The following is a 23,410-nucleotide window of genomic DNA, read 5'->3' as shown; positions in this document are numbered from 1 at the left end:
TGCTGCTTTAATATTAAGCTTTTTTTAATTCTTTCTCTCACCTTTAGCACATATTTTTTAAGCTCAACACAACCCTCTCTAGAGATTTACATAAGTTTCCCGCTTGTAGAACTATATCTGGAAAGTAGCCTCTCCCCAATCAAGGGGCTATCATTTCTGTAAATTCCCATAGCAAACGATTATATTTGGGAGAAATTTTAAGATATAATGGGGAGATAAGGTAAGAGATCAAAAGTAGAAAAAGAACTCATGGAGGCACTTACCAATGCATTTTAAACTTACAATAGACTGTAGTACTAAAAGAAAGGACTATACTAAGTAACATTTTATTCTTTCAGTTCATAATGACAGATACTGTGCCTTTATGGTTCTCTAACCATCTCACTTTTTAGAAAATTCAGAATTTCCCTTCTACAATTTCATTCAAATGTGTGCAAATTTCTTTTTATTTGCAACAGATAAAATGCTTTCTAGGAAGCTTTCATTGTACTCAAATATTTATAAGTCCAATAGACTCCTTACTATAACAGACTCTCATTTTCTGGGGTCCCACAAGGGTCCAGGAATATTCCCAACACATATCTCAGCTTCCTCCCAGCTTTCACATTCAAGATGAGTACCAGGGCCCAAAAGTATATTTTTTAGGCTGAAAGGTTACAACTCTACATATACCTATCAACCATTTTTCTTCCTTTTTACTTCCCAATATTCCATCTTTTCTTATCTAAATTATCACAAAAAGGGGTGACTCTTACCTAAGGAAAAAATTATAATGATCCTGAAAGACCATATAAAAGTAAATTTAATACAACCTATTGAACCTCACACAAAGAGAAATCCTACTGGGAACGGGGAAAGAATCTTCAAAAAATTGGGTAACTGGTTTCTTATTCAGATAAAGGATTTTTCCATTCTCCATAATATCTTTAAGTTTAAAACAGCAGAGCACAAGAATTAAGCATTCTAGTGGCTGGCAGTCAATGGTAATTAGTATGACATACTTGGTCTTAACAGGTGGTCCATGACCTACACCAATAATGAAATCTAACTCCAAATGTTTAGACCAAAGTAAAAGCACTTCTCTGGCAGGTGGCAAAAAGAATGATGAGTCAGGAAGAAATACTCAACACTGGCCAGATGCCTTAAGGTATCACCAGTAAGAACAGGAAAATTAAAAGAACCAATTGAAGAAACTAACAAAGAACAATGTGCCTATTTTATTTCAGTCACTTTAAGCATGAAATCTATACTTAGAGTGCCCATGAATCACAGCATCTGTTAAGCACCAATAAGGCCATTTACTATGGTTAGGCTCATAAAAGGGTCCCAAAATTTATAAAAGACTACTTGAACTAGAAAAATGCTAAATTTAATTCTTTCAAGAGGTAATAAAAGCACCAGTGTTTTACACCTAATAGTTAAAAGGGCAACACAAATGAGAAACCAATTCTGTAGTCTATATAATTTAGTAAATTTTACTTATTTCTCATGAATGACATGAATAGTCATTAAATTCATTCAACAAACACTGACAGCTAATTACAGGCAAAATGTGATTGTAGGAACTATGACCACAAGAAAAACGGGCTACCTCTGTACTCAAATTCAGTCTAATAGGAGAGACATGTAAACAAATATTTCTAATAGTCTAATAAGTACAACAAGTAGAGATCATCTCAGTCACAGCAGTGTGTTAAGGAACAACCTGACTTTAGGGAGTTTTGGGGAAAATGGTAAGGAGGAGCAGAGTTAGATATGTTCAAGGATTTCATACCTGACATTTTTTAACGTAGTGCTTTACCTCTTTCAAAGTGAGACAATGTGTGTGAAAAAACATGACCGCCCCTCACACTTCTGGAACAGTCTAAATGGGTTATTTCATAGATGAGATTTAAAAAGCTGGAAAAAAGTAAGTTCATTAATAATATCATCTTTGAAGCAAGACCTCAAATCTTCCAACTCCTAATCTCTTATCCCATCTATGAAATCACTCTTCTGCCTCACTGGTTCCCCAAAGAAGCCATCACATAGATTATGTATTATGTGTTACTTCACTATCCTATGTTGCTTCATTTCCTATATAACACTCACCATCAGAAAAGTATGTGCAGGAAAGAAACACATAAAACTAAAAGACATTTAAGTAGATTAAAATGGATTAAACACGTGTTTAAATAAAATTCCATTAAGTTACCAGTTCATTTCAGACTCAAATTTAAAACATTTACATATAATGACAAATTTTTATTAATACTTAATATAATAACAGCTAACATTTATCAACCATTTATTAATTTTCACAACTCTATAACCCATCTCAGAGATGAAGAGTCACAGGTTCAAAGAGGTTTGAGAAATACTGATTCAATTATACTGAGAATGCTGATTTAAAAATTACTCCAAGTTTTTCAGACATTTGAGTTGATCAGTCTTTTAGATCCAGCTGAGATCCAACAATGGGAGACAGCCACTTCAAGGCAAAGCCTTTTAAAGAAGTATTATACTTTCAGATGAAGGACTAAATATAAAAGGGTAAAAAAAAAACCTCCTAATACAAATACTTTCTGTAGAAAGATTAAAAAAAAAATTATAAGAAGTTTCTGTGGATGAAGAATAATAATAAATTAATTATATTTAAGTAATAAGTTATTTTAATTCCAGGACATTTTTATTTTAACAAACTTTTAAAAGCATTTTAGTTCTACCATGTTTTATTCCTCGGTTGTCCTTCTCCTGTGTTATCATAGGTCTTGAAATTCTCAACCACATATACTATTCTCCTCCCATGAGGATTTTCAGATACATAACCTTCAAAATTTAGGAATTAGAAAAATGGGTATAATAAAATGGTTGACTTCTTAAAAACGGACCTGCATTACCACCATTTGTCCACCATCCAGAGCTAAAAAGTCAGTGCCGATATGTACACATAAGGAACTGGTGGACATTGAAATCGGGTCTCAAAAGAACTGTTGGTCCAGAAAGAAACTTACTACAGACTGATTCATTTGCCTGTCAGTATAACTATTATTGCTCGTCTCACATTCGGTTCTTATAAGTATATTTCTAGTAACACATGATCTCACTCATCTAGGGGAAATGATGAACAACATAGACTGATGAACAAGAACAGACCCAGAAACAAGGAGGCATCGATCGGACTGTCGGGCCTCAGAGGGAGGATAGGGGAGGGTGGGGGCAGGGGGGAGAGATCAACCAAAGGACTTGTGTGCATGCATACAAGCCTAAACAATGGTCGGGGACAACAGGGGGGTGGGGGCATCCGTGGGGAGGGGTGGGGATGGGAATGGGGGGATGAGGACAAATATGTGACACCTTAATCAATAAAGAAATTAAAAAATTAAAAAAAACTGACTATTATATCTACTCCTCATTCTAGTGATAATTTTCTCATTGACATTTTAAAAATTAAAAAATTGAAAGATGTTAATAAGCCCTTGCTTAATAAAACCAATGACCCAACTCTCTTTCTTAATTAAAAGGCAACAGGACTTGAAGGACTTACTATTTTCAATGAATGTTCAGATGTCATAGTCTTTTTAAAATTATGTCTATTTTATAATTTCTTCTATTACTAATGCATGCTTTAAGAGAGTGATTCTGATATACATTTTTTCTTGTTCTTTTCCAGTCCTTGACACAGACTGGTGAGTGGTACTATGGAGTAAGAAGCATATTCAACCAACACATATGACTGAAATTAAAAACCTCTAACAGATTAACATATCTAGGCCACACAGAAGGGTCATGAGGTAAGATCATCAGCATAAATTAGCACATTATTATAAGGCATTTAAAGGAGTCTTAAATAGAGCCTGCATGATAGATCTTTTTTTCATAACAAATATCTAATGCCGTTTGATTGGATTTCTTTTAATCACAAGTATTATTTGGAGAAAAAAATACTGCTTGTATAATACCACATTTGACTACTTCAGCTCCTACCCTGAGAGGCAAATTTGAAATTATGGAGAGCCTGGTTTGGGGGAGGGAGCAAAAGAGGAAGCCTGATGGAAGATTTTTAGGGTACTTTAGTTATCTTTCTCCAGGACGTATTTTTTTTATCCAGGACATATTTTTTTAAGTCATTTTGAGTACATTTTTGCTTATAATATCCTTATAAAAAAATACTAAAAACACAGTCATTTAGAAAAATAAATCTGTTATTTATCAAACCCATAGAAATTTACACCTACAAAAAGAATGGGCGAAATAGCAGGTCAGTTTCTTGCTAAATAATTAAAAACACTGTTTCTTAATCTCTACAGTAAGACTATTCTAACAGTGACAAGTGTCACAATACATTCCTTCTATTTTTCATACTATTTATAGCTCACAGAACAATTGTCAAATACTGAAAGAAAATGTCTAAATGATAGTCTTTAGCTACTGGAAAAGTTGCTGAATAATCAAATCCTCCTTTAATTATGCATTTTTAAACAATTAAGACAAATCCCATATACATCATATTACCAACATCAACAAAGGCAACAATAAGAGTGAACATTTAAATATAGATTTTGCTAAATTTTCAAAGGTACTTTTAACATAAAATAACACTCCAGAGTAGAAAAACCTATGTGGTATGACCAAAAAGCACATAATACACTGACCTGATCATAAGACAAACTACTAACTGCCAATGGTATCCTCAACTTCCCCCCAAAACTACAAACATTTAGAAAAAGACAGTCACTTCGGAGTTATGAAGATGAGTTTTTAATGGAAAAAGATATAAACTCTTTATTTCTAGGGATTAGTACCTTAAAAGTGATATTTAAGAAAAAATAACAAAAACTGAAGCCTACAAGTTATAATGAGTTAAAACAGTGAAAAAACACTTGAAATTATCTTAGATAGCCCCAAAACAAGAGTCAAGCATTTAATATCAGTACCAGAAGCATTTTGTACTTTTCTACTTCCAGTAAAAATCATTGGCAGATTCTACTTGTATTGAAAAACAACTATAGATAGGTTTAATTGACATAAAAATAAGCTACTTGCTTGGGTCATAAAGCATGTTGGTTGTAATATACTCTATGAATGAACAATCAGGAGATTTTCACCCAACTGTATAATAAGTGTTCACCACATAGTGCTATATAAATAATCCTCACTTCAAGTCAAATGCTTATTATCTAATTTTTATATTTCTCAACTAAAGAAGCTATTCATAGAACTTGGATTTTTTTTTTATCACACCACTGCCAGTAGTAAATTCAAACAATGAAAGGTTTTGCTAAATTTTCAAAGGTACTTTTAACATAAAATAACACTCCAGAATAGATAAACCTATGTGGTGTGACCAAAAAGCCACACAAATCATTTATTTATGGCTGTTATGTTTTAATCACTGGATTGTTTTTAGAGGCCTAAAAAAAATTAATGGTTTTTGCTATACAAAAGCAACTATGTTTTCCATGAAACATTAGCTGTCACATTAATACAAGGTTTTATCATTAATTATACTGGATTATACAGGAGTTTATGTCTAGAAAATGATTGTTAAATATCTGAAATTCCAAACCATTTTGAAATAAAAATGAAACCTGGTCCTAGTAAACACTACATGAATTTAAGATCCATTTAGAAAACAGAAAATTAAATGTAAAAAATATAACCTCAATTTAATACATTTGCAGATAAAACATCTAACACTTCATCAAAAAGCAAATTAAAATATTAAACATAGGTAAACAGTGCCACCTTTTGGTATATTTAGGAATTGAACTCCAAAATTGTACAAATATATCTGTAATGTAACAGATGAAAGTAAACAAAGGAATTCAAAAGCTATCAATTTATAATTTAATAGTGTTAAAGATTTAATAAGTAAGTGAGTTATTTTTAAACTTATAAATATTTTCAAGAACTAAAATATTATTTCATGTTTATATGCTTTCTTTTCAATTTCATGAGGTTGGAAGAACATCAGTTCATTTCAAAGTAAACAGAGGCTTAGAAAATGTTAATGACTGATCCAAACATCCCTCAATTAAGAACAGTTGAGCCATTACTGGCTCAAAACTGCTAGTTTTTAAACTCCAACATTAATTCTTTAAATATTATATAATTAGTCAAATCCCATAGTTATCCTATGTTACAAGCAATGCACACACTTTTGTGTTGCTTAAGATTGTTTTTTTACAATGTATTTTGTATATATTTGCAAGAAAAAGATATTTGTTTAAAGTACTACATGAACAATACACAAAACATTGACTATATTCACATAGGTCTTTACACTTCACAAACGAAAAAACTCTTAATCTAATACAGTATTCTTCCTATCTCTATGCTAATGCGGAAAAATGCATTTAAAACTGCAAAGGCTTCTTTTTTTCTTTTCCAAGAAAAATAACCCTTGTTTACAGCTTGCATTGATTTGCAACTTACCTAAATCACAAGATAAAAAACCTGCTACAAATGAGATGGAAATGATAAGCTTCAAATGCTCTCCCTAAAACTTCTTTGCCTAAATTTGATCTTACATTTAGATGTCTGTATACCATTTTCAGTGTCTTCCACTTTTACATCTGTCAGTGATTTCCTGAGTGGTTTTATTAGACCGTAATATATTTATGATATAACATCCTCACAGTTCCTTATTTTTATTAGCTAGCTAACAATTCAGCACCCACATGGAAAGAAGAAAACATTTATCTTTATCTTTGGTTCACTTTTTGCTATAAATTTTACTCAAATTGCAATCATCAAGTTCTTTATAGAGCAGAAATCAAAATCACAGTTAATAAGTAATGATTCCATCTTAAATTATGTAGCAACTCAAAAAGAATCAAGAAAGAAGACAATAGCTAATATGATGGTAGCTGAAATGGTGACTGAACACTAAAAGGAGGGCAAAGAGTGAGTCAGAGGGATGGGCCAATGTACTACACCTTCTGTGGTACAGAACTCCATGATCAAATGCAATAATGAGACATTAACTCAGCAATGTATTTAGGGCAGTGGTCGGCAAACTCATTAGTCAACAGAGCCAAATATCAACAGTACAACGATTGAAATTTCTTTTGAGAGCCAAATTTTTTAAACTTAAACTTCTTCTAACGCCACTTCTTCAAAATAGACTCGCCCAGGCCGTGGTATTTTGTGGAAGAGCCACACTCAAGGGGCCAAAGAGCCGCATGTGGCTCGCGAGCCGCAGTTTGCCGACCACAGATTTAGGGCATTAGTCTCACCTCTTATTCATAAGATATTCAAGAAAAAACACAGTATAATACAAGAAAATTGGTAAACAGCTATTTCTAATAAATGATTTAGAGGGAAAGGTTAAGTATAATGCCAAAAAGATATTTTTAAAGGATCTTGTTTCACCTACAGCTTCTTTTTCATCATTAGGAGGACTGGATGCTCACCCTTAAGAATAAACCACAACCCAGATCTTCTCTAGAGACTCTTATTTTCCTTCCCCTATTTCTGAATGGATGAAAAAAAACCCATTTTGAAGACCTTAGTTTTATTTCTCTCCGCTTTATTTCCTGAGTAGAAAGGGAAAAAAGAATGAGAAAGGGCCATTCTCATCGCCACCCTTACGCTATGCTCAGTTAGCCATTGTTGCAAATAACTCAACATTTGAATACAAGTCATACTCCAAGAACACTTCTCTCTGCAAGTACACGGACATATACACAAATACATGGAAAAATATGTAACCAATTTTATTAAGTTTGAAGGAACATCAAAATTTCTAATACTGAATCAATCCCATTAAATTGAAAGCAATTACTTCTTCCAATTTAATAAGAGTGGATTAAATTAGATTTCTGATTCAATATAATTTGTAGTGCCCATGTCAGGAAAAGTGATAGTATGAGGATCTTATCCAAGACATGTCAAGTTTGAGACTGGACTTGACAGCCACCTAAATGGGATTCTACTGAAAAACTAAAGGGATTCACACACGCACAGACACACAAACCACATTTACTTAACCTTTAGAATATACGTCTTTAATTCTGCTATAAAGATAAGAATAAAGTTACTTCAAAACATTATAACCAAAAAATTGTTTTTACTTCACTAACACACACAAAAATACCCTGAATTCCTATTTTGTGCCAGGCACTATGCTTAATGATGATAATAATAACAAACACAAATTGAACACTTTACACGTACTAACATTTAATCTTTAGAAAAGAACTACTACTGTCATCTTCATTAAATAAATGAGAATATTAAAGCACAGAAATACTGTCATTTGCTCAAAGTCATATACCTAATACAACAGCTGGTTTTACAGTTTGGCTTAATATTAATAGCTGACTACAGTCTGCTCTTCATCACTAATCAACAATCTCTCTGACATGTCAAAGGTAAAGATGACTAAGATAGAAGGAACTCACATGCCTTGGGAGAGATAATATAAAACAGATAAATTACTCTAAGATAGGAACTAGCTAGGGTACCACTCTCTCTCTCTCTATGACAGGGGAAATTAGCTGAATGGCAGCAGTGTAAGCAGAGTTGCAGTGTATACAAGGAGTCAGGATCTAAAATAATCAGATTAGGTGATCTAATGTATAGTCACAATTACTGCAAAAAAAAGCCTTTACATCACATATATATAATATATATTAATCTATGTACATAATACTAAATTCATAGAAATTCTTAAATTTGAGAATCATCAAGCTACACTGAAGGAAGGACCAAAGGAAAGTGTCTCAAAATGGCTGTACATTCAAATCAGCTCCCCTTCCTTAAATTAACCATCAACACATGCCGGTAACGTAGAAATGGGTGGGACATTTTTAGGGGCTGTAGTTTACCCCATCCTCTTTTAATACTAAGTCTCTTTAACCTAAATACATGTTAACACATTTGAGGATTAATAAGCAATTTAAGTTGCATTTTATGTGAAGGTTAGATTTTAGTCAAACATGAAAGCAATCTAATGGTAAAGTAAGAAATGTTTGTCCTTAGAGTCAAAAACTCTCACCTCAGTCGCCTCTTATGGGCAAGAGGACAAGGACCACATTCTAGGACAAGTATCGTCAGGGCAACAGAGCAATGAAGATATCAAGAAGCAAGTCAATGACTGAATTGTTTCACATCTGGTCTCCAACATACATACTGCAGACTGATACCTGCACAGGATCATGCTGCCTCTGCAAAGTCTATTTGTTCAATTCTTATATAAATACTAGTAGAAAGTTTCAAAATCAATCAATAAGTAAAAATAAAGTGTTAACTAATTTAATGACATCAAATAATTTTATCAAAAGACTATCTGTACCATGAAATTCACTTTTCATGTATGTTACAGCTGCTGTGATCATGTAATAGAATACTGCCATCTATTGTCCAAGAGCTAAAACTACATCATTTCTTTCATCCAAAGCCACTAAAACTTTTCATTAAGACCAAAAAGAAACACTATTTACACAAAGTGTTAACATCTCAAAAAATGTTTATTCCCAAGACCAAATATGACAATAAAATAGATTTTTAAGTGAAGCTTTCATGATAATTTATCACCTGGCCATGTTCTTATTTTTTTTATTAAATTTATTGAGGTGACATTGATTAATAGGATTATATAGGTTTCAAGTGTAGATTTCCATAATATAGGTCTGTATATCACATTGTGTGCGTAACACCCAAAGTCAAATCATCTTCCATCACCTTGTATTTCGATACTTTACACTTTACGACTCTCCACCCCACTTCCCTCTGGTCACCAATGTTTCCTTAGAGTCAAAAACTCCCACCTCAGTCACCTCCTATGGGCAAGAGGAGCATGTCTGTGTCCATTAGTTTTTGTAATATCCCACATACGGGTGAAATCAAATAGTTCTTAGCTTTTTCTGATTGACTTATTTCGCTTAGCATAATATTCTCAAGGTCCATCCATGTTGTCACAAATGGCAGTATTTTCTATTGCATCTTTTCTTATGGCTGAGTAGCATTCCATTGTATATATGTACCACGTCTTCTTTATCCAATCACTGTTTGTCTCCATGTACAAAAATTAATGGATCAAAGACCTAAATATAAGATCTGAAACAAATTATTACATAGACGAAAACACAGGTACTAAACTTATAAACCTTGGTCTTAGAGAAGATTTTATGAATCTGACCCCAAAGGCAAAAATAAACGAATGGGACTATATCAAACTAAAATGCTTTGCACAGCAAAAGAAACTACCAACAAAATAAAAAGGCAACCAATTGAATATTTACAAACAACAGCTCTGACAAGGGATTAATATCCAAAATATATAAAAGAACTCATACAACTCAACACCAAGCAAGCAATCCAATTAAAAAATGTAGAGGACCTGAATAGACACTTCTCCCAAGAAGACATACAAATGCCCATTTTCTTTAATTTATTTTAAACACAGGCTATTTCAAATTAAATTATCCAAAGAAATGTTTCATTCTACTAAAAGATTGCAAAATATAAAGAAAATTTGAGTATATTTAATTTACATTTTAGGAACTTGCAGAGTTTTTTTCAGTTTTTTATTATAAGGCATATAATTCCTTATGTAATGAAAACCAATTTCCCCCCATTTCTCAATCATCTTGAACTCATTTTAAAGTAAAGACGACCTCCTTTTAAGACTGTATAGGTAAAATGGGCTTTATTATTAAATATAATGGAAATTACACTTCAATGAAGTTGTTTAAAATTTTTAAAAATAGCCCTAGCTGGTTTGACTTGGTGGATAGAGCGTTGGCGGGTGGACGGAAGGGTCCCAGGTTCGACTCCAGTCAAGGATACATGCCTGGGTTGCAGGCTTGATCCACAGCAGGGGGAGTGCAGGAGGCAGCAGATCAATGATTCTCTCTCATCATTGACTAGAGGCCTGGTGCACGAAAATTTGTGCACTCTGTGGGGGCTGGGGAAGGGTCCCTCAGCCCAGCCTGTATCCTCTCACAGTCCAGGAGCCCTCAGGGGATGTCCAAAGTCACAGTCATACCTCCCTCTGTGGGGAGGAGGCCTAAGCCCCAGTCTGGCCTTCCTCTGTGAGAGGCAACCAGGCTGGCCAATCAGGGTACAGCGCCAGCTGGCGTGGCCCTGCCCCCTTCCCCATCGCCTCCCCTCCCCATCACCGTCCCCTCCCTCTGCCAGCTGGCACGCGCTTTGGCTGGCCTGGCGCCGCCTGTTTGCTGGCCCCACCCCCCGCCTACTGGTCATTCCGCTGTTTGGTCAATTTGCATATTATGCTTTTATTATATAGGATTATATAGGATGTTTCTATCTCCCTCTCCCTTCCTCTCTGAAATCAATAAAAATATATAAAAATAAATAAATAAATAAATAAATAAAAGATAGGAAAAAAGGAAAGAGAAATGAAAATAAAGAAATACTTTTTGAAAAATAAATAAATAAATAATTTAAAGATATAGAAAAAAACACTGATCATAATATGTCAATGAAGCTATGCAATATCTTTATTTACTATAATGCTTTCCTTAATAAAGTATATATTCAGCTCCACTTTCAGGCGACGAACCCAACATTAATATACATCTACGAGATGTATTTATCCCTGAAGTCACAAAAGTAACAGTGATAGTTTTCCAGAAAGTTATGCATAACATAATGGCAATCAAATATACATATGTCAATGACCTTCCAAACTGAAGCATTTTTAAAACCCAATTACATATAAATAGTTTTTCAGTTACATTTGTCTACATCCTTCCAAATGATGGATTCTTTCATTCACACATACACATATACACACACACGCACGCACACATACACGCACCACACTAATTAATTCTCTTATATTGCCTTTCATTTCAGCCTTTGGTTTTATTTAAGAAATCAAGTCTGTCTTCTGCAATTTCCACTTTGAAAAATATATCTTAACCCCTTAAATTGCTGCTCACCTTCCACAACTTCGTCCAATGCATCTTTTACTTTGTCACCATTCCCAAACGACTTTCCTCAAGAAAAGGGAAATGTGGTGTGAAGAGCAAATTTTTACTCAACTCCTTCTGAGATCACAAAAGAATTTTTCCCAGCTCAGGCTAATCATTCCATAACTCCTACTATAGGATTCCAAAACTACATCTACCTATAACATAAGGTCTGGTTTTAAAAAAAAAAAAAAAAGCTGTCTGGTTCATACTCTTACAGTTTCCACCGTTACTGATCATACATACTGCAATGCAATATGCCTAGAGGTCTCATTAACATTTAAATATCTCCAAATTCTAACATTGTCAGCTGTTCTGCTTTGGTTGTCTGAGGAGATAAAAGGTAAGGAAGCTACCTAACCTCTTGAAGACTCCTGTCCTTGAAAGTTGAGTTTCTTGGAGAGACCTGATAGAAGGAATACAGCTCAGTGATCCAGTCACCATTGTCCTCCCTCCACATTCGCTACACCACACTTTTGTTGGAAGCCACACCCTAAAAAATGTCTATTTCTACTACAGCTCTGCTGTCAGGTCCTCACACAAAGCCAGGTTTTAATAAAATTCTCAAATTTCTATATAAATTAACAGTGGCAAAAATAACTAGAAAAAAATTAAGACTTGTGAAGAATATTTTTAGTAGTCTGTGCAAAAAAAAAACGTATTTCCACAATAACTAGGAAGGGAAGGTGAAGTGAATTACTGGCAAGTTAAGCAGTGCTTTTAATTAATCTTAAGACTATAGTTTTCCAGCACATAGGATATATACAGATAGTAAAAGCTTATAAAATTAGCCTGAAATGCCCACATAAGGAGGTCATTCTACAGATAATAGATATTGTTGCCATTTTAATGTACATGAAAGGCTTTGTTTCTCTTTTACATAACCTTTCTCTGTTTAACTTCTGAGCTTTAGAAATGCTAAGATTCAACTTTATAAGCTGATGGTCACCACTTGCATTGCAGACACTGCAAATGATCAGAACAGTATTTACTTTTCAGTATAATTCAGATGGACTTCAGAACCTTCAGATAAAAGGCATCACTTTTGGCTAAAGAATAAAGAATTTCTGCAAGGAAACTCTGGATTACATTAAGAAAAATGTTCTATTTAGCACATAACTAAACATCTCTTAAATACTTATTACTAATACATATAATTTAAGTCAGAAGTCTAAATATCAGAATATTTTTAATCATTTTTTAAAAGCCTAGGTCAGTGATGGCGAACCTATGACACGCGTGTCAGCACTGACACACGTAGCCATTTCTGATGACACGCGGCCGCTGAGGCGGCCGCATGCCGAGGATGAAACATTTGCTGCTCCTGAGGATGAAACATTTGCGACTAGAGTCTTGGAGTTCCAAGACTCTAGTCGCAAATGTTTCATCCTCCCCTATTAGACACTCTGTGCCAGAGGTATGTAGGCCAAAACAACAGAAGTCCGGCACAGAGCATCTAGTTCTGGGACTTCCGGTTAAGCCGGGATCTTCGCCCTCACTTCCGCTGGCAGAGCAGGGAGCAGCGGAACGCAGCGGGGGACGCATCTCTGGGGGCCCTGCCATTACCAGTAACCAAATAACAGTTAACCACAGCAACCATTATCTACTGTTCTGGGGTGTCATGGATTTCTAATCCATCATTACTGAGATAAGTGAGGGGGAGGCTGGGAGAAGCAAGGGTTTGTGGCATGCTATGGGTGCCATTTCCCGCCATTAGAAATAGCGGCAGCCATTTTAATTCACATAAGGAACACCATCTTGCTCCATAGTGCAGGCTCTGTTTCACCACTATTACTGTTGTGAATCCTTATTAACCCCTATTTCTGCTTATTAACCCTGCCCTTTCCTAAAAGACAGTTATATGCACCATTTTGTGGTTAGTTAGGCTAGTTAACCCCTAATTGCCTGCAGGCCTAACAAGCTATCTATAATTCTATCTTCTGCCACTGCCCCCCTGATGGAGAACCCCAAAAATAAAAAACTAAGGTTAAGTAAAGGAAGTGGTAGTAGCAGTGGCCGACCCTTTCAAGAGACATGGACCGAGATGTATGGCTTTAAAGAAAAAAATGGCAGATCATTTTACGTTCTATGTACTGAAACAGCAGTAAGCAGAACGTGGAATATAAATAGACATTTTGAAACTAATCATTTCCAGCTCTTGGAAAAAAGTGAGGATGAAAGAAAGGAATACATTTCCAGGCAGCTACACCTTTATAAGAGCCAATCTAATTCCATCCTTAAATTTATGAAAGGCTCTACAAATTTAATATCTGAAAGTTTGAGCATTGCTCACTCTATAGCTCAGCATGGAAAAGCGCTCAGTGAGGGAGAATTTATTAAAGAAACTCTCCTAAGATGTGCACCAGTTCTATTTCATGATATGCAGAATAAAGATGCAATTATTAAGAGAATATCTGAGTTACCACTCAGTAGAAATATCATAAAACACCGAATAATGAGACTGAACACCAACATACAACATCAATTAAAGAGAGACATAAGGAAGTGTAAATATTTTTCGATCTCTCTTGATGAAACTACTGATGTCACATCGCATGCTCAGTTGGCCATTATTGGTCGATATTCTGATGGTCTCACAATGAGACAAGAGTTGATAAAGTTAGTATCAGTGTCAACAAGTATATCAGGAAGCGAAATATGTAAGGTTGTTATACAAACATTTCGTGACCTAAGCATTGATATCTCTAAAGTTGTGTCAGTGACGACAGATGGGGCACCAAATATGGTGGGGGGAAAAGTCGGATTTGTCAAATTGTTTACAGAAGCTATTGGACATCCGATTGTGCCTTTTCATTGTATTATCCATCAGGAGGCTTTATGTGCCAAGGCAGGATTCACCGACTTAAACGACTTAATGTCAGTTGTTACAAAAATAGTTAATTTAATAGCTGCTCGCCCCCTTCACAGGCAAGAATTTTCGGCACTTTTACTGGAGGTTGATTCCACCTACAGTGGACTGCTGATGTACAATAATGTAAGATGGCTGAGCCGAGGCAAAGTTCTTGAGAGCTTTGTGGAGTGCTTTGAAGAAATTAAGGTATTTCTTGACGATAAGGATCTGGGAAACTTTCCTCAGCTTAATGATGATAAGTGGGTCAACACCCTGATGTTTTTTACAGATCTCTCTGTTCATATTAATGAACTGAACTTAAAGTTACAAGGTTTTGGCAAAAGTATTGACGTTATGTTTGGATACATAAAAGCTTTTGAAAGTAAAGTTAAAATTTTCAAGCAAGATGTAGAAACTAAAACTTATAAGTATTTTCCTCGAGTAACAAAGTATTTTGAGAAGGCCAGTGCAGCTGTACAAAATGAAATGGAACTCTTGCATATGAAGTACCAGCATGTTTTAGACTCATTACTTGACCAGTTTAGTGATAGATTTAGTCAATTTAGAAGTCCAGAACAGACCATGAAAATAATTAAGTATCCTAATGTAGTAGTCTACAGTAGTTTGGAATTAAATGGTTTCCAATGGATGCAAATTGATGATTTGGAGATGCAACTTGCAGAATTTCAAGACAGTATCTGGGCTCAGGTCTTTGTCGACTTGAGGTCAAAGCTTGAGAATCTGGAAAGGTGCTGCTTGGAGAATCAGGAGGAGTGCCACTATGAACAGGAAATTTGGAGTGCCTTGGAACTGACTACCAGACACTTTTAGCACCCTGAAAAATATAGCAATGGCTTTACTCACAATTTTTCCCTCTACATACTTTTGTGAGGCCTTATTCTCAGCGTTAAATAATATCAAAACCAACAAAAGAAACAGATTGACAGATGAAGTTAGTAGCACTTGCTTGGGCCTGAAGTGTACAAAATACCAACCTTCAATTGAAGATTTAGCCAATGAAATTCAGCAACAAAAAAGTCACTAATAGGCAGGTTAGTTAAAGAATTCCCCCTCCCCCTCACTTATCTTAGTTCATGGCACCCCACACAAGCTAAATAATATCAAGACCAACAAAAGAAACCAACTGACCGATGAACAAAGAAGTCACTAAGCAGGTAAGTTAAATATGTAGTTTTTGGTTTATTAAATACAATTATATATAACAATTATACATTTATGTTATTTAAACTATAAATATCGCGAAATAATGTTTTTTCCTCAAAGTGACACACTACCCGAGTTATGCTCAGTTTTTTGGCGAAGTTTGACACACCAAGCTCAAAAGGTTGCCCATCACTGGCCTAGGTTAACAAAGTCCTTGTCCTGTCTTTATTTTCAGGTACAAGTTATATGAAATTAGCAATAAATATGAACATGTTTTACAAACTGTTAAGATACTATACATATGTAATAGTCATAGTGATGGTAAAAAAACAACACTGTATTAAGGAGGTACATGTGAAAGAAAAGTTAAGAGCCCTGTTCTAAGACAGTGGATGATTCTTTCATTGAATTCACTAGAGATTCAAGAAAAACACAGAAATCAAGATGATGATATATTTATGTTCTACTGGGAGATCACTTTTCATCTGGAATTAAGGAGGTAAGAATGGATGAGGTAGCTCTTAGCTGACAATGACCTCAATAACAAAAGGAAAAGCTTACTTCCAATTCTTAACTAAGTGCTGAAATTAATAAAATGAGCATGCTCCTATGGTATGGAGTCCAGTGGTACATACAGTCTTCTCTCTTCCGTCCAAAAAAAAAAGAAGGGGGGAGGGCTGGGGGGGCTGGAGGGGAGTGCCTGGCCAGCGTGGCTCAGTGGTTGAGCATCGACCTATGAACCAGGAGGTCTCAGTTCAATTCCCAGTCAGGGCACATGGCAGGCTCAATCCCAGGTGGCGGGGGGGGGGGGGGGGGGGGGGGGGGGGGGCATGCAAGAGGCAGCTAATTGATGATTCTCTGTCATCACTGATGTTTCTCTCTCTCACTCTCCCATCCTCTCTGAAATCAATAAAGATACTTTTTTTTGAAAAGAGGGGAGTTCTAGTAAGGGTCAAATATCAATGACTTCTAAAAGAGAAGAAATTTTAAAACAATGGGAAGCCAAAAATAACTACTCTAATAAAAGCCATTAATATTAAATTTCTATTTGAAATGGCTTTAAATTCTCAACTTTGAGAGACTACATAGTATAGTGCAAAGAAGCAGAGGCTATGGTGACAGACAACAGATATGTCTCGAGGTCAGTTTCAGCACATATTAACTGGGTGACACTGTATATAGGTCATGTGTCTTCCATTCCCAATCTCAATCACCTCGTCTTGAAATATGCTGAAACGTAGGCCAAAGTTATTCATTTTATACTTGCAATAACTTACATAAAATTTCTAAGACAGAGTAGCTTTTAATCAATTCAGCTCCCTGACCTGAAAATATGTACAAAAATCCTGTTTACGTAGAACTAGCCTGCACAAAACATTTTCACCTAAGAGAAGCATAATATGTTTTTCATTTAATTGCATTTTGAAAAAGTTGAAATCTACTGCCTTTTCAGCTTCCCACTGAATTAATCTACTCATTTTAAAATATTTTATTATAAAGATAAACTCAAGATATTAACGTGTAATGTTATGGTCAGCAGTTCTTAAAACTGAAATAAGAAAGCAGTCATTGTTCTTTTTTTAAGAAATTTTATATGCACTTATATTTTAATTATGTAATTTCCAAACAGCCAAATCCAAACGAAAAGTGCAACTTTAATGTCCTTAAAATTCTACTGATCACAAGTGTTGTCCTTGAATGTACTCATTACGCAAGTACTTCCATATTAGCAATCCAATATGTCCCATTGACCTCAGTCTTAAAATTTAAAGCAACTTCAAATTAAATAGCCAGGTCCAGAAAATATGCTTACACTACAGGCATTCCATTATAATACTAGCTCCTATACCAAATAAACTAGTGTTTATTTGTTTCTACAAAGACATATTAATTTTCTTTATTTAAACATAAGATGTTATAATCTGACTTGACATTATCACCAAGCATTTCTAAAATATAAACTGGAAATGCTCTTTTAATGAAGCAGGCCCTACTTCCCTATATTATAAAAAATAAAAGAACACTACATTAAAGCTTGACCATTTACTAAAATAACTGCTAAGATATAACATACAATATGCAGGCTTTTTCTTGCTGAAAACAATAAATTTCTTGTCTGCTAGACCCCATGTCTAGTTCATTTTCACGTCTTCACATCTCCCAGCACTATACCCTGTAACACATACATTGTGCAGAAAACATTTGCCGAATGAATAAACTATACACAAATATACAAAGAAACTATCAAGAATTGTAACAGTCCAGCAATTTTAAAATGATTTCTCTGAAACTGTGAGCACCCAAGCTAAACACACTATTCTGACTGAGGTAAGCTTATCACAAATATTTCATATGTATATAACACACATTATTCTCATGTGTTTATGAACTAGAATCTAAGTTAATGGCCTTGGGAAGGGTATTTTTCCACTAACCAAAAAGCACATGCTATCTTCATTCACAAGTAATGTGACTACAAACTAAACACACCTCTCTCCAACATCTCTTTCTCCAGTCTCTCTCTCATTCTCTTTCTCTCTTTCTCTCTTGCTCTCTTTCTCTCTCTCTCTCTCTCTCTCTCTCTCTCTCTCTCTCTCTCTCTCTCTCTCTCTCTCTCTCTCTCTCCCATATCTCTAACATAAATTTAGCAAATCTATATCTAAATGAAGGCTGTTCCTAAAGCAGTCACTTGGGGAGAGCCCGTAACTTATTTATTGGGGTAGGCAATGGTTATGAGCTCTTTGCTGAAACCGTGTAAGAGTTGTGAAGTTCTGAAGAGATCCAAAAAGTGTTATAGGTACAAGATTCATGTGCCAATGCTCCAAAGGAAAAGCCAATATTCAACAGATCAGAGTATTAAAGAAAAGGTTTATTGAACAAAAAGCCTAGCACAAGAAGATGGGAGAACTAATTCTCAAATCCATCTTAAGAGAGTCATTATTTTGTACATATTTCCCACCTCTGGGGGAGAGGGGAGGCGCCCTCTGGCAAGGGGCTTCTCTAGCAAAAACTCAAGGGGCAAGCAGAATTCCTCTAGTTCATTATCATATTTGCAGCAGGAGCTATTAGCCTGAAGGCCAACAGAGAGGGGAAGCTTTTCACTCTTACAAAAGTAGAAGACTCACTGCTAAAAACAATTTCTGAAACTATTTTAGAACAGTTTTCAGAATCAATTAAGATAAACAAAAATGCCTTATGTTTAACTAAAACAACATTCATTGTTCATTATCATATCACATACTTTATTCCTCAGATTTGGCCTCAAATTACCTATGACCATTCTAATTCTCTCAAGATATGAAGATCTGCCACCAATGAGGACACTAAAAATGATTTCCCAGCATCTCCAAAAGAAATTATCCAAAACCAATCATCAAAGTCAGCATTGGGGAAAAAAGTTTAACCTACAAAAACTGCTTACTTGAACACACTCGTGGAATGTATACATTTAAAAGGTATTTCTTTAGGCCTGGCCGAAGTGACTAAGTTGATTGGAACATCATCCGTACACTTTTAAGTGGAGGATTCAATGCCCAGCTATGGCACATCCCCAGGTTGCAGGTTCGATACCCAGTTGGAGCGTGTATGGTAGGCAACTGCGCTCTCTCTCTCACCCCCTCCCCCCCCCCCCACCGTCTCTCCTTCTCTCTAAAATCAATGGGAAAACAAGAAAAAATACAGATATCTTCACGTGAGGATTAAAAAATAAATAAAACATATTTTTTTAAAAGCCACTTATGGAAGAAAAGAGGCCACTTACTGAACCTGACCACAAAGGATGGTAGAAATGAAAACTTTTTTACTAAAAGCAGTTTATGGTAGGTAGTCTTCATTCCCAAGCAGATGTGACTACAAACTAAACATACCTCTCTCCAACCTCTCTCTCTCTCTCCCCTGACAAAGATCTTCCCCGACAAAGGTCAATTTTCATCTTAATTGAGCCTGTCTATTGTCCTTTGCATCTATGATAACATACCTTTGGAATAGCAAAGTAATTTCCTTTTCCAGACCCTTCAAAGCACAGATACCACACAGGAACAGAGATCACAAGTCCCCTCACTGTTACTGAGTTATTGACTGTTAACTATCCTGTACCCACCTATATAAAAGAAGTATGTGTCTATCATTTTACTTTTATCCAATCCCAGAGGTTTGCCTACTTTGCCTTCTCCCACCTCCCTAGTCTATCACCAATGGATTTCATGTACCAACTTAACAGCTTCTCTTTTTTTTTTTTTTTTAAATATATTTTATTGATTTTTTACAGAGAGGAAGGGAGAGGGATAGAGAGCTAGAAACATCGATGAGAGAGAAACATCGACCAGCTGCCTCCTGCACGCCCCCTACCGGGGATGTGCCCGCAACCAATGTACATGCCCTTGACCAGAATCGAACCCGGGACCTTTCAGTCCGCAGACCGACGCTCTATCCACTGAGCCAAACCAGTTTTGGCAACAGCTTCTCTTTTGCTTGTAATCTATCCTATATAATAAAGAGGTAATATACAAACTAACCCTCATGCCCTCACAAGATGGCTGCCTACGACCAGGCCGGCAGGGGGGTTAGTGAGGGATGACCAAACGACTGAACAGCAGGCTGCGTGGGGTGACCAGGCCGGCAGGGGGGGCCGTGAGGGGTGACCAGGCTGGGAGAGGGGACAGTTGGGGGTAACCAGGCCAGCAGGGAGGACAGTTGGGGGCAACCAGGCCAGAGGGGAGGGGGGGGTTAGGGGTGACCAGACCGGTAGAGGGGGGCAGAGGGGGCAGTTGGGGGTGACCAGGCTGGCAAGGGGGCAGTAAGAGGCAACCAGGCCAGCAAGGGGGGGTCAGATAGGGGTAACCAGGCCGGCAGGGGGGGTGCAGTTGGGGGCAACCAGGCTGGTGGGGGGGCAGTTGGGGATGACTAGGCTGGCAGGGCAGGGCAGTGAGGGGCAACTAGGCCGGTGGGGGGGGGCAGTTAGGGGCAACCAGGATGGCAGAGGGGGGCAGTTGGGAGAGACCAGGACGGCGGGGGGGGGGGGGGGGGGGGAGAGGGGGCGGGGGTCAGTAAGGGGTGACCAGGCTGGCAGGGGGGTAGTTAGGAACGACCAGGCCGGCAGGGGGGGGGCAGTTAAGTGCAATCAGGCCGGCACGCAGAGGCAGTGAGAGGCGATCAGGCCGGCCGGGGGGGCAGTTAGGGACGACCAGACAGGCAGGCAGGTGAGTAGTTAGGAGCCAGCGGTCCAGGATTGTGAGAGGGCCTAAACCGGCAGTCGGACATCCCCCAAGGGGTCCGGATTGAAGTGGGTGCAGGCTGGGCTGAGGGGACACCCCCCCCGTGCACGAATTTTGTGCACCGGGCCTCTAATCTACACTAATAAAAGAGAAGCATGCAAATTGACCATCACTCCGCTACGCCTACCAGCCAATCATGAGGGAATATGCAAATTAGAAGGAAAAATATGGCGGCCACCGAGCTGCTCCAGGCGCGGAGTGGCCATGCGGGGCAGGACGCCTGGTATGAGAGGGAGGGTGGGGGGGCGAAGGGATCTATAGGAGCGGCACTCCGGCCACAGTGAAGTCAAAGACTGCAAACTCCGGAGTCTGCAGCGAAGACGAAGATAGCAGACTCTGGCTGGAGTCTACAGCAAAGGCGGCAGACTCTGGCTGGAGCGAAGGCCTGGGTCCCAGGTGCCAGAGGAAAACGGGTGCTGGAAGCCAAGGGAAGGAAGGCCTATTGCACGAATCTCTGACCAAACGACCAGTCGACCAGTAGCTATGACATGCACTGACCACCAGGGAGCAGACGCTCAACGCAGAAACTGCCCCCTGGTGGTCAGTGGACTCCCACAGCCAACCTCACATGGCCAGCCAACCTCTCCCAGTCCCTACCCCCAGCCAGCAAACCTCCCGCAGTCCCTCCCCCCATCCAGCAGGCCCCATCCAGCTGCCGGCAGGCCCCCAGGCCCAGCCCCAATCAGGACTGGGCGAGACGGCCCCAATAGGCCCTGATCACTGGCCAGGCCTAGGGACCCCACCCATGCATGAATTTTGTACACCGGGCCTCTAGTGTATAAAATAAGAAGCAAAACTGCCATTCTCTGGAGCATTTTCTCAAGCCATTGAGATTTTGCTTCCCAGCAACTATCATCAGTCTGACTCAAATAAACACATTCAAATTCTCTACAGGTCTGAATGTTTCTTACACTGACACACTGTACCTAAAGGGTCAGTTTAATCGCTTTCCATGATACTAATTTATTGTATCAGCAAACATGTATTGTAAACATGATACAATAATTGTTCTGAGTTTAAGGAAAAGACATCATTTCTCAGTAGGGTAATTGTGCAGAAACTTCATTTCTTTAATATGACCTTTTCTCCTTTCTTTCCTTTTGATTCAAACTGACCTCATGCAGCACACCTGCCTCTTTCTCCCTAGAATGTCCACTCCCTTAATTATTAAGCCCTCAGGACCATGGGTTTCTGGTAGGATCAAGCTGTCTTAAGAACAGAACCACAGGTCTGCTGACCACAGAAACAGAGTCTTAGTCAAGCTAAAGAAAACATTTACTTCAGTTGTTTCACCCGAGACCAATGAAAGCAGAAGGGCCCTACAGACCACACCCTCACGAAACCAGACAGAACAATGCCATGGCTGGACCTCAGGACCTGATACAGTGATCAACTACTCCCTACCCTGGCCCCAACCAATCAGTAAAGCCCAAGATCCCAACTCCGTTAGCCACCATGATTAATGGCTTTTCCCTTATGATAACCCATCCCCAGGAAGCCATTGGGGAGCCAGGTCTTTTAGCACTACCTTACCTGTGACTCTGGGCTTCACACCATTTCCTCAACTAATAAACCTCTGCTGTCTTTGCTGCACACTCCTGTTCATGTTTGATTGGGCTCTGATGTGCACAGATGAACGGACCCTTTAGTCCAGTAACAGTAGGTTTCATTCTTTGAAATGAGAAGCAAGAAGACACTATTTTATAAGTTATGAACCACCCTTCAAAATAAAAAGTGTTTGGAAGAGATAATGAACAAGCCTTAACAAGCCCTCACTAAGCTGGTCTCTGTGAGGTTTTACTATAGGATAATTATATTCCTAGTGTCACAGTTAAAAACAGCAATTTCAAGTATCTACCCACATAATCTTTCTTCTCCAAATAATAAAAATATCTACTATTGGTAATTGAGAGCTAATCTTTAATTTTTCTGTATACTGTTTTCAAGAATCTCTGTGTGCATTATATATAATCTATATTTTACACCTATTATAATTACAGTTAAATGAAAATATTTTAGTTTTACATTTGTTTAATAAAACAATGTTATTAAGCAATAAAGTTTTTATTAATTCCCATTATTCCACACTAATGAAAGGGACTACTGGCATAGGTAATCCAGAAATCTTATTTTCAATCTAAATATAAAATCAGTAGAGATTTCCTTCTTAAATGTTTTACAGAGCTAATATTGTTCAT

At 37.4% G+C, this 23,410-nt stretch overlaps 1 protein-coding gene across 5 annotated transcripts in view; it reads right to left on the bottom strand.

The window, feature by feature from the left end:
- CDKAL1 (CDKAL1 threonylcarbamoyladenosine tRNA methylthiotransferase) overlaps positions 1-23,410 on the bottom strand; it is a gene marked incomplete at its 5' end in the record, with an annotated part of 659,036 nt that overhangs the window by 617,183 nt on the left and 18,443 nt on the right. The window lies entirely within an intron of this gene.

Source organism: Cnephaeus nilssonii (assembly GCF_951640355.1).
Source record: "Cnephaeus nilssonii genome assembly, chromosome: 7".
NCBI classification, from domain to species: Eukaryota; Metazoa; Chordata; class Mammalia; order Chiroptera; family Vespertilionidae; genus Cnephaeus; species Cnephaeus nilssonii.
This window is presented reverse-complemented; position numbering and strand designations above follow the sequence as displayed.